The following is a 19,555-nucleotide window of genomic DNA, read 5'->3' as shown; positions in this document are numbered from 1 at the left end:
GCGAGAGGTCCAGCAGGCCATATCCTTCAATGGTGCGGCGATCCCAATACCGCAGCCGGCTCACGGTACTTGTTATCACAACATTATCACATCTTGCTTTATTGCAGCAGAGAAATGCATTCCTCTGATTGCCAGTGACACGCTAGTGAAAGACAAGGCCAGTAAAATTGGGCAGCCAATACCTGGACATAAATGTGTACGTAGAAATCCTGGAAGTTTGTCACTCGCGGAATTATTATAGTGCCAGGAATGTTATAGCACTCAGAATCACAGATGCACAGAACCAAGCAATTCAGATGAGGCCTTCCGGTCAATCGAGTCTGCACCAACATGTGAAAAATACAGGACTAACTACAGGACCTCATTTGTCAGCACGTGTTCCATAGCCTTGAATGTGAAGACGTGCCATGTGTTCAGCCAGGTACTATTTAATGGATGTGAAGCACACAGCCTCTACCACCCTCCCACGTAGTTTACTCCAGACAGTCACCATCCTCTGGCTAAATTAGATTTTCCTCAAATTCACCATAACCTCCTGCCCCTCACCTTGAACTTGTGTCCCCCCGTAACTGACCCTTCAACTAAGGGGAACAACTGCTCCCTATCCACCCTGCCATGCCCCTCATAATCTTGTACACCCAAAACTATGCAACGTCTCTTCATAACATAAATGGGCGAAGTCTGTCCCTGATCTGCGTGGGAATCGAACAGAAGACATGTCGTGTCAACAGAAATTTCAGGTATTTTCGATCGAAAAATTGATTTCTATTAAAGTCTAAACCTGGCACCATGTGCTTCCCATGTCCCAACTGATAGTAATTCTCATGTTGCTCGGCGGTTATTATACATTAAGCGTACATTGTCGTAATAATAATCTTCACTAGTGTCATAAGTAGGCTTACATTAACACTGCAATGAAGTTACTGTGAAAATTCCCGAGTCACCACACTCCGGCCCCTGTTCAGGTACACAGAGGGAGAATTCAGAATGTCCAATTCACCTAACAGCACGTCTTTTCGGGACTTGTGGGAGGAAACCGGAGCACCCGGAGGAAACCCACGTAGACACGGGGAGGACGTGCAGACTCCGCACAGATAGAGAACCAAGCCGGCAATCGAACGCGGGTCCGAGGAGCATGAGGCAGCAGAGCAACCCACTGAGCCACAGTGCCGCCCATTAAGTACCTTGTACATTTTGTACCGCAGCACGTATTGATCCATTCTGCTTTGCGTTAAAAGAACAGGTAACGAGGAGTCTTTGTCCTTGGACTTTCTGCAAGAGCAGGCCATGATTTTCGTCCATCTCCTCAGTTGAGTGCCACCCTCTGCCGGTAGGTAGATATTCTGGTTTTAAAGTTACAATACAATTTGCGGTATGATGGACCATAATAAGACCATAAGACTATTAGACATAGGAGCAGAATTAGGTCACTTGGCCCATCGAGTCCGCTCTGCCATTCAATCATGGCTGATATTTTCAACCATAGCTCTCAAGATTTCCCAAACTATTCCTCTCTTGAACTACACAAGGACAGAGACATGTCCGGTAAATAGACATGATTGCTTGCCTGAGCCTGGGATCAATTCCTTCTCGGAAAGGAACCTCAGTGATGCTGTAAACACTCACTCAGGGTTATGTACGGGGCTTTAGGTTTTCTCGAACGCTGTTTCTCAGTGCGCAGTAATAGACCTCCCCATCCTCCACATCGAATGCGCTTATACTGAGGTAACCGTTCTGTTTAGATTTGTCAGCAAACGCCATATATCGTCCTGAACCCACATCTTTCTTCATTGCTGAGTTGTTGGTGATAATCCATCTCGGTGGCTGTGCCGGTTTCTCCTGATATCATTGCATTTTGTACATGTTGGGGCCTTTATATTGGCAATTTAACTTCACCGAAGCCCCTTCTGAGACTGTTATTGTCACTGGTGACTGAGCTACTGGATTGAACATTGCCGGCCTGCGAAAGTGAAGGACTGAAATGAACAGATTGTTGTTCCTTTATAAAGTTAGAGTTTGTTCAATTAAGAGGTGCTTTTTAGCGTGGCCACTCCACTGAGCCTGTACATCGAGGTTGTGGGAGTGAGAATGTTCAAACACCACACGGACAGTGATCTGGGACCGGGATCGAACCCGTGTCCTCAGTGCAATGAGGCAGCAGTGCCAACCATTGCGCCACCGTGCCGCCCTGAGTTTAAACAGAGTTGATATAAATCTACTTCTATCTGCGGCATTTTTTGGGACCTCTGATGCAGGCACTTCATAGACATTCCCGATCGTTAATTACACATAGCCTATGTGTATTAATACGCTAATCTGGTTTAATTAACACTGTAACTACTTACTGTGCCAAAGCGCCGCCAGTATTATCACAACCATGTCTGACTGAATCTCTCACAGTGAACTGAACTGGACTGAGTCAGGGATTGTGTCGGAGAGAGGGAATTTGGTGCAGTGCAGGGAGAAGGTCTACATAGAACATAGAACAGTACAGCACAGAACAGGCCCTTCAGCCCTCGAGCCCTCGATGTTGTGCGGAGCAATGATCACCCTACTTAAACCCACGTAACCCGTATACCCAACAATCCCCCCATTAACCTTACACTACGGGCAATTTAGCATGGCCAATCCACCTAACCCGCACATCTTTGGACTGTGGGAGGAAACCGGAGCACCCGGAGGAAACCCACGCACACACAGGGAGGACGTGCAGACTCCACACAGACAGTGACCCAGCCGGGAATCGAACCTGGAACTGTGAAGCATTGATGCTAACCACCATGCTACCGTGAGGCCTATTGTGACATCACTCGCCTCCCATCCTATCGGCTTGGCCGACACCATCAGGTGAGTTTCTGTCGCCCGTGCTTGAATTTGGCGCCCTCTGCTGCCGGATTCGGTTTACTCCGTGTCAGAATTCGGCTGTTGAGTGGATTCAGTGTTGACTGCAATGCATATCAGGGCGAGAAACCTGGACAGAAATCTAAATTTCAGCTGTTAATACACTATCTTTGTCACTATAGGTGTTTCTAATCAAAAAATGATGCTTAATCTGTAGTTCTCCGTTCACACCATGGATGCGATGAAGTCGAAAGAATGCCAAGATTCTGGTGGACATGCTGAGGTTAGAACTCAGAATAATAGCAGTTTATTGTGGTTCTGACGAAGAAGGTACAAAAGGGGAACTGCTCTGAAAATCGCTTTTTTCAGAGACCAGATTATCTGGAATTATTTTCATTAGCTGAAGGATAAATGTCCTATAAAGAAGATAGGTGAATTATATTTCATGCTGCAAGTGTTTGCGAGACAATGAAACGTCTTTGAATGGATCAGCACCGAGGCACGGGCGGGATTCGAACCCGCGATTTTTGGTTTACGAAACCAATGCCTTTCCTCTTGGCCACCGCACCTTATGCAAGCAAGTGCGGTTGATTGCACTGTGAGTTGTTATCATTTGGAGTCTGGCGCAACAATTGATGAGAGAAGAAGAATCAATAGAACATTTCAAAAAGCATTGTCAGAACTTGAGAACGGAAAACCCCGCGGGATTTAAATGCAGGGTAAAAAGGGCAATAGAAAAAGTTATTTCAAATATGCGCAGGTAGCGTCAGTTCAATCTGCCCCCACCCCTCCGACACTATATTGTTCTCAGTGAGTTGAGCAGGTGCAGGATGGTCACGGGATGCTGGATGCTCAACTGTCGCTATTTCCGCTCCATCACTTGTGACTGCAGCTGATAACCGCCGCACAATTTTCAGCTTTGAGTCTGCGGTGCCCCGGTCACAGTTTCCGTGTGATGCCCTCGCTCCAACACCATTGGGATATTCTAGACATTGCTGCCGCTGCTCGATTCCTGTCATTGGTTGGATCAGCAATGCAGTGGGACCTGAACCTGGATTGCTGCTCTGACAGATAATTGCCTGCCCTGAAGAGCGATTGATTCAGGAACGATCGCGGGGCACTGCCTCGTCACCCTCTTCGTTATGATCTCGCTACTCAGTATTTCCTTCAATGCAAAACCCCCATTCTCCCCTGACTGAGTAACCAGATATTATTGTTAATTAAATAATAATGAGTATGGCGCAGGTGACCGTTACGTTGGTCAATATGAGGCTGATGCTGAATTTTGAGATTATTATTATTTTCTGTTCGTTTCTATCAGACTGGAGCCACCAAGACCCAGTGGAACATCTGGACGCTGAAATGAGGGTTGAAGAGGATACTGACGCCACACAGCAGTACAATCGATACTGACGATCCTGATACACAGTCAGCATCCGGGCAGCCTGCACGGTTCATATTCCGTCTGATTGGAGAGAATCTGCGTAGCAGCAAATGTAGAAGTGATAGCAATATGACACATATATAGAGAAATACCAGCACAAAAATATAGAGATCCCTATATGTGTCTGTGCCGTCAATCACATTATAGCAGAAAGGCAGTGGTTCCCAGAAACAAACCGACACCAAGAGGGGTAGGGGTATATGTGTGTGTGTGTGTGTGGGGGGGGGGGGGGGGGGGGCGGGGGAGGGGGGGGGGGTGATATTCATCTCTCAAGGTGGATGCGAGAGGGCGGTCAGAAAGAACATCGCCATTTATTATTATGTGAAAATGGAGCAAGACGGGTTATTGGATTGGATTTGTTTATTACCGAGGTACAGTGAAAAGTATTTTTCTGCAAGCAGCTCAACAGATCATTCAGTACATGGAAGAAAAGGGAATTAAACAAATTTCAAGAAAATACATGGGACTACATAATAGGGCAACACAAGATATACAATGTAACTACATATGCATTGGCATCGGTTGAAGCACACAGTCAGTCAATAAGAGAGTCATTTCGGAGTCTGGTGACAGTGGGGAAACTGCTAACCATCTCCACCTCGTCCACGTTGATGCTGATAGGGGTGTGTACAGTACTTTGCTTCCTGAAGTCGATGACCAGCTCTTTAGTTTTGCTGGCATTGAGGGAGAGATTGTTGTCGTTACACCACTCCACTAGGTTCTCTATCTCCCTCCTGTATTCGGACTCGTCGTTATTCAAGATCCGGCCCACTCTGGTCGTATCGTCAGCCAACTTGTAGATGGAGTTGGAACCAAGTTTTGCCACGCAGTCGTGTGTGTACAGAGAGTAGAGTAGGGGGCTAAGTACCCAGCCTTGCGGGGCAACAGTTTTGAGGACTATTGTGGAGGAGGTGTTGGTGTTCATTCTTACTGACTGTGGTCTGTTGGTAAGAAAGTCAAGGATCTAGTTGCAGAGTGGGGGTGCCAAGTCCTAGGTTTTGGAGCTTTGATATGAGCTTGGCTGGGATTATGGTGTTGAAGGCGGAGCTGTAGTCAATAAATAGGAGTCCTTGTTTTCGAGATGCTCTCGGGATGAGCGTAGGGCCAGGGAAATGGCATCTGATGTGGACCGGTTGCAACGGTATGCGAATTGAAGTGGGGCAAGGCATTCCGGGAGTATGGAGGTGATGCGCTTAATGATCAGCCTCTCTGACCTGCTTGGTCTGCTTTCAAAGCCAGCGATTTAGCCCTGTCCTAAACAGATAGCATCCAGGAGTGGAACAACAATTCGTCTCTGGGTGGGATCAAACCACCAACCTTTCAGTTAACAGCCGAACGCGCTAACCGATTGCGCCACGGAGACGACAACAGGCTCACAACTCTGTGCATTTCAACAGTGACCGCCAATCCTCTGATTGCCAGGGACCGAATGAGAATGCTGGCAATATTGGTCCCCTGAGGCAGTGCGGAAAATATCTGGAAGGACCGTACACATGGTCCCGCGGGCATGGACATTTGTGAGACGTGGAATCATCACAGGCCCGTGGATTTTACAGAACTCACTTGGACAGCACCACACTTTCGTTGAAACACGTCCCTTATCTGGGAACCTCCATAACAGAAAGCAGGAAATGGCAACATAGATTTGATGTATTTTCGATCAGAAAGTCGATGTTCCGCTGAAGACTACTGGGGGCTCAGACTCGTTGGCATAAGGTCGACCTAAGTTAACGGTCCTGGAAGATTTTATTACCCCCACATCTGAGAACTTTCATTACTGCTGCTCGGAAGTGGATATTCCAAGCTTAAATTTACTGTGCATCGCGACATGCTGATTAATCTCACGAATCCGAAACGGATCCTCTATTGACCAATACAAGGACAGAGACGGCAATGCAATTGTGGAGAAATAGACCTGAGTATTTTTCTGAATCCAGATCAAACCATCCTCCGGTACGAGGGCAGGAACGCAAATTTACTGGAATTGAAAATACTCTCTGAGGCTTTCGTACGTGGTTGTAGCTGCTTTGTGACACTGTGCTCATTGCACAGTAATAGACCGCCCCGTCCTCCACACTGAGCCCGTTTATATTGAGGTAACCATTCTTTTTAGACTTGTTGGCAGCCGCCAGATATCGTCCTGAGATCTCCTCTTTCTTCATCGTCAATATGTTAATGATGACCAATCTCGGCGGCTGTGCCGGCTTTTGCTGATACCATAGCATGTGGTACATCGTCCGGTCAGTATATTCGCAATTTAACTGCACTGAACCCCCTTCTGATTTCTAACCTGTCCCGGTTTTAATGAAAGGTGATGGTGAAAGACGAACTTTGTTGTCCTGTCGACAAATGCCGCCTGAGTCCCTGAGATGTTGCAGTACTTTTGGCGTTCTCCGCAGAAGTTAGATTGATTTTCGATGGCAATGACAGTATGCTTTGGCTCTTTTCGCGGGGCTCGTTGGTCTAGGGGTATGATTCTCGCTTTGGGTGTATCGCTGTCGGAATTTGCGAGAGGTCCCGGGTTCAAATCCCGGACGAGCCTTTCAATGAGGTTTTCCATTGGTCAAGCCGCATGTTTTCTTCATTTCTTTGCGGCGGAGACGGCGGGATTCATTCACATTGTGTTTGCTTTGAGAAGCTGAGCTCAAACTGCATGGAACCAATACGTTCCCGAGAAGCTTGTCTATGTGTGGGCATTCACATTTCTATTGACTAATTCTGGTGGACTCAGACAGCTCTTTGTCCCTTTCATTTTATCAGTTCAACAACTTCAGACTGTGAACTCTCACGTCCCCCCCACCACATGTTTTTTCCATCAACTTATCATTACTTACATTGATATGTTTTACCCTAAGCATTGCCCCCCTCCCCCCAGCCCATACCATCCTCCTTCAGCAATCTGATCCCTGTTTGTAATTGTTCTCTGACACACTGCATCCCTTTGTTCTGACACTCTGACCGCTTGATGCGCCATCAGCACCTTTCATAGCCTTGATGAGCCTCATTTACATTCTCTTTTTCTTTCTGCCCGAGACATTTTCGTCATTTCCCACCTATTGCTAGCCCTCTATCGAGGCCCAATACAGCACTCCACCACCCCCACCCCCACCCACAATCGTCTGAATCTCCAATTCCAGTTCTCCAGCTTTGACAAAGTGTCCACTTGACTGGAAACGACAGCTGCCATTTCGCTCCCCAGAGGCTGTCAGACCTGCTGAGATTGTCCAGTATTTTCTGTTTTTGTTTCCGTTTGAAGCATCCGCAGTAAGTTGCATTTGTCATACATTTAGACATGTTTGAGATGGTGATTAAATATGTTCTTTTGTAAATCGCTGAAACTCTGTTGTGGATGAACTCGCTGCTAATATCCGAGGTGTGCCAAGATATGAAAATTCTTCACCTCTCATTGCCTGCCGAAAATTCAGTGCTTGGGCCTTAATGTTCAATTCAGTGTAGTGGCTCATGTGAGACGAAATTTCATAGTCCTGGAACACACGAGATTCCGGCAACATTCAGGAAACAGAATTATTTTGTGCCCAATAATTGTGCAAACTTTTCTCACACGAAATGCTAAATGTTCGATGTTTCTGCCCGGTTTCGAACCGGGGACCTTTCGCGTGTAAAGCGAAGGTGATAACCACTACACTACAGAAACCGCTGGCAATCAATGGACGTGCGGAGTGTACAACCTCACTGTGTTGCTGCAGATTCTGATGGTCTGTTTGAGAGGCCAGGTCCCTTCTTGCAAGCGACAGCTGTTTCTTAAATTAACAGATGTCTCAACATATAAAGCCGTGAGATGTAGAAATTATATCGAAATTAACATAAGTTATATTTTGCTGAATGCCGGTCTCAAATTTGTGCTCTTTGGTCTCGAGGTCTGGTTCTCGTTTAAGGATTTTCAAGCAATGCCTATGGGAGTGGTCGTGGGTTTAAATCCAGGACAGGCTCTTTACTCCAGGTCAGGGATTACGAATTGTTTGCGATGCTGACGGCAGGGTTGATTTACATTGGCCCACTCTGAAAAAGATTTCTCAGGACTCGGAATGTTTACGTCGTTTCTCTCCCCACAGATGATGCTCGAGAGAGAGAGACAGTGTCTTTCTTTCACGAAATCCTAAATGTTCGATGTTTCTGCCCGATTTCGAAAGGGGACCTTTCCCGTGTGAGGCGAATGTGATAACCACTCAACTAATCGAAGCATCAGATATTGCAGTTTGCTGAACTGAAGATAAGTTATGTTTTGCTTGGAGTTAAATTGAGAGGACAGGGCTTTCATAAGTAACGACGGCTGATACGAGAATTGATGATGCCCTGCTCACTGTGCTCTGCATCAAGAACCAGCTGTCCAACACACTGAACTGAAGGGGACGCCAGAACTAGGAACTGCGAGCCAGCAGTCGAACCGAGAATCTCCTAATTCGTAGTCAGACGCGTTATCCATTGCGCCACTGTCCCAAAGCAGTTACATGATTTTGCTATTCCTCCATGATGAAGACCAGTTACGAGATTGAGGTAATATTTAGCAACAGACTAAACTGGAAACACCAGATGTTTCTGCTCGGTTCCGAACCGTGGACCATTCGCGTGTAAAGCGAATGTGATAACCACTACACCACAGAAACAGCTGGCAACGCAGACGCCAACGGATCTGTGGCACCTGCAAGTCAGCTGCCTTGTTGCAGCTTCGGAAAGTTCGGCTGAGAGGCCATGTCGCTTCTTCTAAGAATACGTCTGTTTCTTGAAACCAGATGTCTAAACTTACAAGCCAGAAGAAGAACCTACATGGAACTGAAGCATTTGTTCAGCAAATATCTAACGGCGAAATGCTGACGGCAGGGTTGATTTACATTGGCCCACTCTGAAAAATATTTCTCAGGACTCGGGTGTTAGGCAAATGTGATAACCACTACACCACAGGAACCGCTGGGAGCGTCGCCATGAGTGGACGCGTGTAATGTTCAACCTCAATGTGTTGCTGCAGCTTCTAACTGTTCCGCTGAGAGGCCATGTAACTTATTGCAAGAAGCCGTTTCTTTAAAACTGATGTCTCAACTTATAAAGTGGAGATGCCGGCGTTGGACTGGGGTGAGCACAGTAAGAAGTCTTACAACACCAGGTTAAAGTCCAACAGGTTTGTTTCAAACACGAGCTTTCGGAGCACGGCTCCTTCTTCAGGTGAATGTAGGATTTTTTATTGCCTATATTTCGAACCGGGGACCATCACCTGAAGAAGGAGCCGTGCTCCGAAAGCTCGTGTTTGAAACAAACCTGTTGGACTTTAACCTGGTGTTGTAAGACTTCTTACTGTGCTCAACTTATGAAAGCATCAGGTATTGAAATTTGCTGAACTGCAGATAAGTTATGTTTTGCTTGAAGTTACAAAGAGAGGGCAGGGCTTTTACAAGTAACCACAGCTGATACGAGAATTGATGATGTCCTGCTGAATTTGCTCTGCATCAAGAACTAGCTGTCCAACCCACTGAACTAAAGAGGACGCCAAAACTCGGAACTGCGAGCCAGCCAGGAGTCGAACCTGGAATCTCCTGATTCGTAGTCAGACGCGTTATCCATTACGCCACTGGCCCACAGCAGTTACAAGCTTTTGCTATTCCTCGAAGATGAAGACCAGTTATGAGATTGAGGTAATATTTAGCAACAGACTAAACTGGCAGCACCAGATGTTTCGGCCCGTTTTCGAACCGGGGACCATTCGCGTGCTAAGCGAATGTGATAACCACTACACTACGTAAACAGCTGGCAACGGAGACGTCAACGGACCTGTGTCACCTTCAATTCAGCTGCCTTGTTGCAGCTTCGCATCGTTCGGCTGAGAGGCCATGTCGCTCCTTACAAGAACACGTCTGTTTCTTTAAAACAGATGTCTAAACTTACAAGCCAGAAGAAGAACCTATATTGAACTAAAGAATTTGTTCAGCAAATCTCTAACGGCGAAATGCTCTCTTCTATTATTAATGCAGCATTCTGAAATCCTACAGAAAAAAGCAACCGACTTTACACAATATTTGTTTCGTTATTCAATGCTTGAGTTGAGTTTAAGAATTGACAATTATGTGTTTCTTTTATTTGACCTCGAAACCGGGCAGAAACATCTGGTGCTTCCAGTTTAGTCTGTCGCTAAATATTACCTCAATCTCGTAACTGGTCTTCATCATCGAGGAATAACGAAGGTCTGGAACTGCGTGGGCCAGTGGCGCAATGGATAACGCGTCTGACTACGAATTAGGCGATTCCAAGTTCGACGACTTGCGCTGGCTCTATGTTCCGCGTTTTGGCGTCCTCTTTCGTTCAGTGGGTTGGACAGCTAGTTCCTGATGCAGAGTAAATTCAGCAGGACATCATCAATTCTCGTATCAGCTGTGGTTACTTATAAAAGCCCTGCCCTCTCTATGTAACTTCAAGAAAAACATAACATATCTTCAGTTCAGCAATGTTCAATATCTGATACTTTCATAAGTTGAGACATCAGTTTTAAAGAAACGGCTTCTTGCTATAAGTTACATGGCCACTCCGCGGAACCATCAGAAGCTGCAGCAACACATTGAGGTTGAAAATTACACACGTCCACTGATGGCGAGGCTCCCAGCGGTTTCTGTAGTGTAGTGGTTATCACATTTGCCTAACACGCGAAAAGTCCCCGTTTCGAGCCCGGGCAGAAACATCCTATGCATCTCATTTCGTGTGACGAATGCTTGCACAAAATACGTTTGTTTCTCAATCTCGCACGTTCGAGGAACATGAGATTTGGTATCGCATAAGGTATTAAAATTCCTGCAACAAAGTCAGAATTGCTGAATTTTCTAGACGCCAGGGGAAGAAAAGCTTTTCCTATTTTGCCACGATTCGGATATTAGCAGTTTGATCATCCACCACAGAATCTTTTGGGTTTACAGATGCAGATGAACATATTTAATCACCATTTCAAACATGTATAAATATACGATAAAAGCAACTTGCTGCTTATGCGTCAATGGGAAAGAAAAACAGAAAACAGGACAGTCTCAGCAGGTCTGACAGCCTCTGTGGAGAGAGATGGCAAGTGTCGTTTCGAGTCTGGGTGACTCTTTGTCGAAGCTGGACAACTGGATCTTTGGTTAGGTTTAGATTGGCGGTGGGGGTGGGGTGGGGGGGGGGGGGGGGGGGGGGGGGAGCGTGAAGCATTGGGCCTCGACAGACGGCCAGCGATGGGTGAAAAATAACACAAATGTGTTGGGCCGAAAGAAAAAGGGAATGTAAATGCTTCTAATCAAAGTTAAGAACGGTGCTGATAGAGGCGATTAGAATATTAGAACGTGTTAATGGCAGAGAACAATGAGGAACAAGGGGCGGATTTCCCAAGAGGGATGGGATTGGCTTGGGGAATGGGGAGGGGGAGAAAATGGGAGAGGAAGACATATCAATGGTAGCAATGAAAATACGTTGATGGAAAAAAACATGTGGTGAAGTTGGAAGAGTGATTTCACGGTACGAAGTTGTTGAGCCTACTGTAAAATCCGCAAGGCTGTACCGTGCCTATTCGGAGGTTGGGGTGCTGTTCCTCATGGGAACATTGCAGCAGGCCAAGATCGGACATGTGGACATGAGAGCAGGACAGTGAGTTGAAATGGCAAGCGACAGGAGAGTCTGCCACCAGCTTGTGGATGGAGCGAAGGTGTTTTCCAAAGCGGTCACCGAGTCGGTATTTAGTCTCTGCAATGCAGAGTAGATGGCGTTGGGATCAGCAAATGCAACAGGCCAGATTGAAGGATGTCTTATAGTAATGTGTACTCAAAAGGACAGACACAAACGATACTGTAACTGACTTAAAGGAAATGCCAGAACCACCTTTTGGAAAGTAAAAACGTACTTCCTGATGGAGAAAAAGGAAAAGCCAGTGTGGGAATCCAGGCTCAATGTCGATTTGCAATTACCCCTCCTTTCTTATACATGAACGGTATTTAGGCTGCAGCATGTTACACACTAAAACACAAAGAGGTCAAATATAAGAAACACATAATTGTCAATTCTTAAACTCAACTCAAGCATTGAATAACGAAACAAATATTGTGTAAAGTCGGTTGTTTTTTTCTGTAGGATTTAAGAATGCTGAATTAATAATAGAAGAGAGCATTTCGCCGTCAGAGATTTGCTGAACAAATGCTTCAGTTCAATATAGGTTCTTCTTCTGACTTGTAAGTTTAGACATTTGTTTTGAAGAAACAGACGTATTCTTATAAGAAGTGACATGGCCTCTCAGCCGAACTATGCGAAGCTGCAACAAGGCAGCTGACTTGAAGGTGACACAGGTCCGTTGGCGTTTGCGTTGCCAGCTGTTTCTGTAGTGTGGTGGTTATCACATTCGCTTAGCACGTGAATGGTTCCCGTTCGAAACCGGGCAGAAACATCTGGTGCTTCCAGTTTAGTCTATCGCTAAATATTACCTCAATCTCGTTACTGGTCTTCATCGTCGAGGAATAACAAAAGCTTGGAACTGCTGGTGCCAATGGCGCAATGGATAACGCGTCTGGCTACGAATCAGGAGATTCCACGTTCGACTGCTGGCTTGCAGTTCTGAGTTTTGGCGTCCTCTTTAGTTCAGTGGGTTGGACAGCTGGTTCCCGATGCAGTGCAAATTCAGCAGGACATCATCAATTCTCGTATCAGCTGTGGTTACTTATAAAAGCCCTGCTCTCTCAATTTAACTTCAAGCAAAACATAACTTATCTCCAGTTCAGCAAAGTTCAATATCTGATGCTTTCATAACTTGAGACATTAGTTTTAAAGAAACGCCTTCTTGCAATAAGTTACATGGCCTCTCAGCGGAACCATTAGAAGCTGCAGCAACACATTGTGGTTGAACGTTACACACATCCACTGATATCGACGTTCCCAGCGGTTTCTTTAGTGAAGTCGTTATCGCATTTGCCTAACACGAGAAAAATCCGCTGTTCGAAACCGGGCTGACATGGCCTCTCAGCCGAACCATGAGGTGCTACAGGAACACAGTGAGGTTGAACATTGCAGAAGTCCATTGATTGCTGCACTGCCAGCGGTTTCTGTAGTGTAGTGGTTAGCACATTCCCCTTACACACGAAAGGTCCCCGAGTTGGTACCGGGTAGAAACATTAAGTGCTTCTCATGTTGTGTGAGGGCTGTTTGCACAAAGTACGTTTGTTCCCCGATCTCGTATGTTCGAGGATTATGAGGTTTAGTCTCTCATGAGCCACTAAAATCACAAGTACTGAATTTTCGGCAGGCAATGAGAAGAAAAGGATCTTCCTATTTTAGATATTCGGAGCTCGTTCATCTACGACAGAATTTCATGCATTTACAAATGCAGATGAACATATTTATTCATCATCGCAAACATGTCTAAATGAACGACAAATGCAACTTACTGCGGATGCTTCAATCTGAAACAAAAACAGAAAATACTGGACCATCTCAGCAGATCTGACAGCCTCTCTGAAGCCAGATGGCAGCTGTCGTTCCGAGTCTGGGTGACGCTTTGTCAAAGCTGGAGAACTGGAAATAGGATCAGATTCACACTATTGTGGCTGGGGCGGGGGTGACGTGCCCTATTGGGCCTCGATAGAGTGTCAGCAACAGGTGGAAAATGACGAAAATGTCTCGGAGAGATAGAAAAGGGAATGTAAATGAGGCTAATCAAGGCTAAGAAAGGTGCTGATGGCGCATTAAGAGGTCAGAATGTGTTAATGGCAGAACAAAGGTAAGCAGTGTGTCAGAGAACAATTGGCAACAGGGATCTGATTGATCAAGTAGGATGGTATGGGCTGGGGATTGGGGGGCAATGCTGAGGGTAAAACATATCAATGGAAGGAATGAAAATAAGTTGATGGAAATAAACAGGTGGTGGAGGGGGAGGAGAGAGTTCACAGTCTGAAGTTGTTGAACTGATAAAATGAAAGGGACAGAAAGCTGTCTGAGTCCACCAGAATTAGTCAATAGAGATGTGAATGCCCACACATAGACAAGCTTTGCGAAAATTTCTCGATAACGTATTGGGTTCCTGAAGCTTGAGCTCAGCTTCGCAAAGCAAACCCAATGTGAATGAATCCCGCCGTCTACGCCGCAAAGAAATGAAGAAAACATGTTGCTTGACAAATGGAAAACCTCATCAAAGGGCTCGTCCGGGATTTGAACCCGGGACCTCTCTCAAATTCCAACAGTGAGCCACCCAAAGCGAGAATCATACCCCTAGACCAACGAGCCCCGCAAAAAGCGCAGACGAATACTGTCATTGCCATCGAAAATTAATTTAACATCTGCGGAGAACGCCGGAATTACTGCAACAACTCAGGGAGTCAGGCGGCATTTGTCGACAGGAAGACAAAGTTCGTCTTTCACCGTCACCTTTCATTAAAACCGGGACAGGTTAGAAATGTAGGACGGCTTAACCAAGTGAACTCCAGGAGGGAGGAAACAGAACAACAGGAAAGGGCTCTAATAGGGGGCAAGTCAGGAGAGATTAAATGAGAAGAGGCCTTGGGTACGTTGCCACAGAGTTAGGTTAGCGTCAAATTAGAGAATAACTACACCACAGCATGAGGCCATTCCGGCCGCTGTGTCTGTGCCAGCTCTCTGTCAGAGCAATAGAAGCAACGAAAGATGTGTCTGGAGGAGCCGTCAGTGGCAGATTGATGAACAAATGCCGCCCGGACACAAAGAACAAGTAGAGCAAACAATTCATAACATCTAACCTGGAGTAAAGGGCGCGTCATGCATTTGAGACCTTGACCGCTCGCGTGCTCCTTGACTGAAAATTCGCATGTGAGAACCACATCTCTAGATGAACGAGCCCATGTTTAACGCCCTGCGTCAAGCAGAATGTAACTTATATTTGATGCAAAACAGCTGAGACATCTCGGACGCCAGATGAAAATATTGAAAGAAAAACTTCCGCAGGTCAGCATTTGTGGACATAAACTCCAGGAAAATTTCCGCTCCATGTTACCGACTGGAGAGTTTGGAACTGGGGCTCATTTCTTCTTAAAGTGCACATGTTACCCGTTACTCCACACGACAATTCCAATTGTGAAGCTGAATGAAGCAGAATATCAATCGTTGCAATCTCATCGCAGTTCAGTGACTTCTGACAGAGGAAGAGGAAAAGCCAGGGAGACGGGAACCCAAGTCTGAGCGCAGGTCTGGTGAAATTCTTCCTTTCTTATTCAGCCGGGAAAGAAGAGACAGAAAAGGGTTTTTGGCTCCAGAATGTGAAAGATGCCATTAGGTTATCTGAAAGAAGAGGCGGGGACTTCTCCCCGCAGTCCTGGCCAATGTTTATCCCTCATCACCCTGACTGTGAACACGGAAAATCCAGTGGATGGGAATCCAGTGGACAGTTCCAGGGTAAATTTATACCTCCACTGTGAGGGTGGTGGAACCTTTCTCAACGTCCACAGATATTTAAATATTTGTATACCTCCTCCATCTGGTGACCAGATTCATTCTTTCCACAAGAGTTTGACTGGAGTTGCCCGTAATTAAATACGAATTAATTTCTATCGAATAGAGCGTTGGGTTGAGGAGAAATGGTTTGTTCAGAAGTTCCGGGATACCACCGCAGCTGAAATGAAATGAAAATCGCTTATTGCCACAAGTAGGCTTCAAATGAAGTGACTGTGAACAGCCCCTAGTCGCCACATTCCGGCGCCTTTTCGGGGAGGCTGGTACTGGAATTGAATCCGCGCTGCTGGCTTTGGTTGCTTTACAAGGCAGCTATTTAGCCCATTGTGCTAAACCAGCCCCTGTGACAAGGACAGCTGTTAATACAAGAAAAATATTAACATAATAATATATAATTAAAATCCGTCCATCCATCTAGTGATTTAACGACATTCCTTCGGGTTATCCCCAATATCGCAGAGGATAAATGTATCTATTAAATCTCCAACTTTATCGTCAGAACTAGAACACGCATCTCACTGTCGGATTTCATGTGCATTCCTGTGGAAAGAATGAAGTTACGATTCGTTTCCTTGTCATTCGGAATACACCCAGGAATATCACCATTTTCACTGTGAAAGACCTGTAGTACACTGACCACGCGGTCTATCACTGCATGCTGAGGTCAACATACTGAGAAAGGCCCCGGGCCAACTTTTCCCGTTACCGGTTTCTGTGACATCATTTTAAAGGAGATTCATTGAAGCTAACCAGCAGGTGGCGCATCAGGCTGTAGATTCTCACCATCTGTCACGTTGCAGGAGCCAATCGTGACTGACGGTTTCACGTTTTGCGGTAGAATTGATGCTCGCCAATGAATGTTACCGTGGAGTTCCGGAAGTGAGAAAATTTGTCCGCTGTTTTTCGCAGTGCTGCACAGAAAAGGAGCATAACACGTTTTAATTCCCCGGGAGCCTACTGTATTTTGAACATGAGGGGCAGAAAAATGCATCCCATGACAGGTAAGATAAAGCTCCCCCCCCCCCCCCCCCGTCAGCGGACCGGGTGGTGCAGTGGGCCCAGTCTCCATGATATCAGCTGTGAGTGTACTCAGTTTTACATGCGCTCTGCATTTCCATAGCGTAAACACAAACTGCAAACAAGCATTGCTCGTCCATGGAAACCAAATATCAATATTCAAAGCAAGTTATTTTACTGCTGACCATTTTTTCCGACCTTTGGTATTTAGAATCCTACAAGTAATAATGAGCTCACTGCATCTCTCCGCTCATATTGTATCCAACAATCTCTCGTGTAGTCTATATTTTTCTGCTAAATTACGGTCTATATCTGTCCCCGTTTCACCGCTTTCCTCCATGCTTCTCCCCCAATTATTTATTGGCATCTATCTATCTCAAAAGCTAATAATTCACGATTACTCTTAGCTGTCTTAGTCTGCACATCTATATAACTCCGTTAAATTATTCCTTTGCTCTTTATCCATGTTTCTATCGAACAATGTGTCTATGTATTTAAATCATCCATCAAGCTGCTGTCATGAGAATGTTACTATAAGAAATGTCTGGCTGCTCATGTTACTGCTGTGATGTCAGAATGTGGGTGGAGCTGAGCTCTGGCTCTGCTTCTAAGTTTCACTGTGAGAAAAGCTTGGGTATGTCTGTGACTTTTTTTGTTTCGTTTCAGTGTTGAAGCGGAACCCAGACAAAGCAGGTGTACTGTTGTTCTCTCTGCCACGAAAAGACTATCTCTTGATCATTTGGTGAATTCAAAATTATAAATATTCTCAGTAGTGAATTTAAATCTGATGTGCTTCTGTTAAAAGGTGTTTCTTTTTGTCTTCTGGATGTTGTTTGGGAATTTATTAAGGATTACTTAGTGTTGTATTCTTTGGGGGTTGCATTTGAATTAATGGTTGCTAAGATGTTCACTGGATGTTTTAAAAAGTTTAATTTGAGTTAATAGAACAAACATTGTTTTCCTTTAAAAATACTTTTCGATTTCTGCTGTACCACAACTGTAGAGTGGGCCGCGTGCTCCCCAGAACACAGGCTATTAAAAGTTGTGGGGCACGTGAACTCCATGATACACTTTGGGGTTCTCTAAACCCTGGTCCATCCATGTATCAGTAAGAGAGAGACAAGGCGAGAGAGAGAGAGAGAGAGGGACAGGGGGGGAGGGAGAGAGAGAGAGAGAGAGCAATTACCCCATTCTGCTTGTGCCCCCACCGCCTTTAAGAGTTAAAGAAAAACATAAGCTATTGACCACACGGTTCGTATCCGGCACCGCAATCAATTTTTAAATTTAACGTCATAACGGCCTTCTGAAACATGTTGAACGTTTTGCTAAATTGTGGAGGCTGCAGACATTGTAGATGCATGTATTTGCGAGGCAAGAAATTAGTTCCCATGGGATTTGGTTCAGTTGTTTCAAGTTTGCTTGGGAACAGCAGAGAGACATCATCGATTACACATAAAAGTACAGGTTTTATTGACAATCGATCTAATCATTACAAATACTACATTCAAAGGTTGATTCAACATTTCCGAGTAACTGCCGACAGGCCTAGAACAAACAGGCAATGAAGATTAGTATCAATGGTGTCAACTTAGTTGTAGTTCTGCTTGAAAACGTGACATTAATGCAATATTCACTTTGACCTTACGGGTGTGGCTGCAGAGAGAATATAAAAGATCATCCAACTGGTAATAGAAAATAAACGACTCAACTCCTACTCTAATCCTAACGGCTTACACTCTATCCATATATGTTTTACAAGATAGACTCAGTGACCACCCTATCCCATAGCTGTGTATTAATTCTACTCTTTGTTGACTTCCCACTCTATCTGAAGAGCGCGTTAATCCGAAGTAATCTCACACAATATTATACACTCAGATAAAAGCAAACTACTGCGGATGCTGGAATCTGAAACCAAAGGGAAAATGCTGGAAAATCTCAGCAAGTCTGGCAGCATCTGTAGGGAGAGAAAAGAGCTAACGTTTCGAGTCTGATGACTCTGTCAAAGCTGAAGTTGTCAGAGGTTTGTCAGATGCTGCCAGACTTGCTGAGATTTTCCAGCATTGTCCCTTTCATTATAGACTCAGAGCTCTTTGTTGATGCAATATAGTCGCATTGATCACTGTACAGCACAACCCTCTATTAATCTCACTATAATTCTGCACCCCAGACACAATTTACCATCTCTCGCTCTAACTCAATATTAATTTCCGTTTTTTGCCGTTGCAACCCAGCTGAGGCCCATCTCTGATTTTGCCTTATCTTTATCTTTATTTTTTCAAGCTATAACGGCCTTTCTGTTTGGCATCATTTATTGCATGTCACTATTTCCCTTGAGGAGATGACGGTGAGCTGCCTTCTTGAACTTCTGCAGTATACCTGGTGCTGATATACCCACATTGCTGTTCACGAGGGAGTTCCGCGAACCTGATCCAGCGACAGTGAATGAATGGTAACATAGTTACGAGTCAGAATGGATTTCCTGGAGGTGAACTTGCAGGTGGTGCTTAATATTAACTTGTGAACCACAAACTAACCGCAATAACACCTCGCTGCAAACAGCCCTTACATCGTCCCAAGTCCCACAGTGACCGTCTCCCCTAATTTTGCGTCGAGACTGGGTGGCACGGTGGCACAGTGGCACAGTGGTTAGCACTGCTTCCTAAGTCGCTGAGGACCCGGGTTCGATCCCGGCTCTAGGCCACTGCCTGTTTGGAGTTTGTACATTTTCCCCCTTCCTGCGTGAGTTTCACCCCCACAACCCGAAGATTGGCCACGCTAAATTGCCCTTAATAGAAACAAAAGATTTGGCTGTTGAAAATT

At 45.4% G+C, this 19,555-nt stretch overlaps 1 protein-coding gene and 7 non-coding genes across 8 annotated transcripts in view; 2 read left to right on the top strand and 6 right to left on the bottom strand.

Moving 5' to 3' along the window:
* Nucleotides 1–19,555, bottom strand: part of LOC119959319 (zinc finger protein 208-like) — a 203,269-nt gene that overhangs the window by 74,362 nt on the left and 109,352 nt on the right. The window lies entirely within an intron of this gene.
* trnat-cgu lies at nt 3,339–3,410 on the bottom strand. The gene has a single exon. It is a non-coding gene; the product is annotated as a tRNA-Thr (tRNA).
* On the bottom strand, nt 5,575–5,648 carry trnan-guu. The gene has a single exon. It is a non-coding gene; the product is annotated as a tRNA-Asn (tRNA).
* Nucleotides 6,738–6,827, top strand: trnap-ugg. Its single transcript is given in 2 exon segments — nt 6,738–6,773; nt 6,792–6,827. It is a non-coding gene; the product is annotated as a tRNA-Pro (tRNA).
* On the bottom strand, nt 7,868–7,940 carry trnav-uac. The gene has a single exon. It is a non-coding gene; the product is annotated as a tRNA-Val (tRNA).
* Nucleotides 8,838–8,910, bottom strand: trnav-uac. Its single transcript has one exon. It is a non-coding gene; the product is annotated as a tRNA-Val (tRNA).
* trnar-acg lies at nt 9,801–9,873 on the bottom strand. The gene has a single exon. It is a non-coding gene; the product is annotated as a tRNA-Arg (tRNA).
* On the top strand, nt 10,895–10,967 carry trnav-aac. Its single transcript has one exon. It is a non-coding gene; the product is annotated as a tRNA-Val (tRNA).

This window comes from Scyliorhinus canicula, unplaced genomic scaffold (assembly GCF_902713615.1).
Source record: "Scyliorhinus canicula unplaced genomic scaffold, sScyCan1.1, whole genome shotgun sequence".
In the NCBI taxonomy this organism is placed as follows: domain Eukaryota; kingdom Metazoa; phylum Chordata; class Chondrichthyes; order Carcharhiniformes; family Scyliorhinidae; genus Scyliorhinus; species Scyliorhinus canicula.
The sequence above is the reverse complement of the archived record's forward strand: the minus strand, read 5'-3'. Positions and strand labels throughout refer to the sequence as shown.